The following is a 1,938-nucleotide window of genomic DNA, read 5'->3' as shown; positions in this document are numbered from 1 at the left end:
ACCTACTCCCAATTTCTATGGGAGAAGCATCTCTATCCCTGCCATTGGAGCAAACAACTTTGAGCTTAAGCCTCAATTAGTTTCTCTAATGCAACAGAATTGCAAATTCCATGGACTTCCAATGGAAGATCCTCATCAGTTTTTAGCTGAGTTCTTGCAAATCTGTGACACAGTCAAGACTAATGGGGTTGACCCTGAGGTCTACAGACTGATGCTATTCCCTTTTGCTGTAAGAGACAGAGCTAGAATATGGTTGGACTCACAACCTAAAGATAGCCTGGACTCTTGGGAAAAGCTAGTCAATGCCTTCTTGGCAAAGTTCTTTCCACCTCAAAAATGGAGTAAGCTTAGAGTGGAAGTCCAAACCTTCAGACAGAAGGATGGAGAATCCCTCTATGAAGCTTGGGAAAGATACAAACAATTAATCAGAAGATGTCCCTCAGACATGCTTTCTGAATGGAGCATCATAGGTATCTTCTATGATGGTCTCTCTGAACTATCCAAGATGTCTTTGGATAGCTCTGCTGGAGGATCTCTTCATTTGAAGAAGACGCCTACAGAGGCTCAAGAGCTAATTGAAATGGTTGCAAATAACCAATTCATGTACACTTCTGAACGAAATCCTGTGAACAATAGGACTAGTCAGAAGAAAGGAGTTCTTGAGATTGACACTCTGAATGCCATACTGGCTCAGAACAAGATATTGACTCAACAAGTCAATTTGATTTCTCAAAGTCTGTCTGGAATGCAAAATGCACCTGACAGTACTAAGGAAGCTTCATCTGAGGAAGAAGCTTATGATCCTGAGAACCCTTCAATGGAAGAGGTGAATTACCTAGGAGAACCCTATGGAAACACCTATAATTCTTCATGGAGAAATCACCCAAATTTCTCATGGAAGAATCAAGAGAGACCTCAACAAGGTTTCAATAACAATAATGGTGGAAGAAACAGGTTTAGCAATAACAAGCCTTTTCCATCATCTTCTCAGCAACAGACAGAGAGTTCTAAGCAGAATACCTCTGACTTAGCAACCATGGTCTCTGATCTAATCAAAACCACTCAAAGTTTCATGAATGAAACAAGGTCCTCCATCAGAAATTTGGAAGGACAAGTGGGACAGCTGAGCAAGAAAATTACTGAACTCCCTCCTAGTACTCTCCCAAGTAATACAGAAGAAAATCCAAAAGGAGAGTGCAAAGCCATAACCATGGCCGAATATGGAGAGGAAAGAGAGGAGGTGGACGCCACTGAGGAAGACCTCAATGGGCGTGCACCAACCTCCTCTGAGTTCCCCAATGAGGAACCATGGGAATCTGAGGCTCAAAATGAGACCATAGAGATTCCATTGGACTTACTTCTGCCTTTCATGAGCTCTGAAGAGTATTCCTCCTCTGAAGAGGATGAGTATGTCACTGAAGAGCAAGTTGCTAAATACCTTGGAGCAATCATGAAGTTAAATGACAAGTTATTTGGAAATGAGACTTGGGAAGATGAACCTCCCTTGCTCACCAAAGAACTGGATGACTTGTCTAGGCAGAAATTACCTCAAAAGAGACAAGATCCTGGGAAGTTTTCAATACCTTGTACCATAGGCACCATGACCTTCAAGAAGGCCCTGTGTGACTTAGGGTCAAGTGTGAACCTCATGTCTCTCTCTGTAATGGAGAAGCTAGGGATCTTTGAGGTACAAGCTGCAAGAATCTCATTGGAGATGGCAGACAACTCAAGAAAACAAGCTCATGGACTTGTAGAGAATGTTTTGGTAAAAGTTGAAGACCAGTACATCCCTACTGATTTCATAGTCCTAGAGACTGGGAAGTGCATGGATGAATCCATCATCCTTGGCAGACCCTTCCTAGCCACAGCAAAGGCTGTGATTGATGTTGATAGAGGTGAACTAATCATTCAAGTGAATGAAGAATCCTTTGTGTTTAA

The 1,938-nt window shown here is 42.3% G+C and overlaps 1 non-coding gene across 1 annotated transcript; it reads right to left on the bottom strand.

The window, feature by feature from the left end:
* Nucleotides 1-343: 343 nt before the first annotated feature.
* Nucleotides 344-451, bottom strand: LOC130964444 (small nucleolar RNA R71). The gene has a single exon (XR_009080539.1). It is a non-coding gene; the product is annotated as a small nucleolar RNA R71 (small nucleolar RNA).
* Nucleotides 452-1,938: the final 1,487 nt, after the last annotated feature.

Source organism: Arachis stenosperma, chromosome 2 (assembly GCF_014773155.1).
Source record: "Arachis stenosperma cultivar V10309 chromosome 2, arast.V10309.gnm1.PFL2, whole genome shotgun sequence".
NCBI lineage: Eukaryota > Viridiplantae > Streptophyta > Magnoliopsida > Fabales > Fabaceae > Arachis > Arachis stenosperma.
The sequence above is the reverse complement of the archived record's forward strand: the minus strand, read 5'-3'. Positions and strand labels throughout refer to the sequence as shown.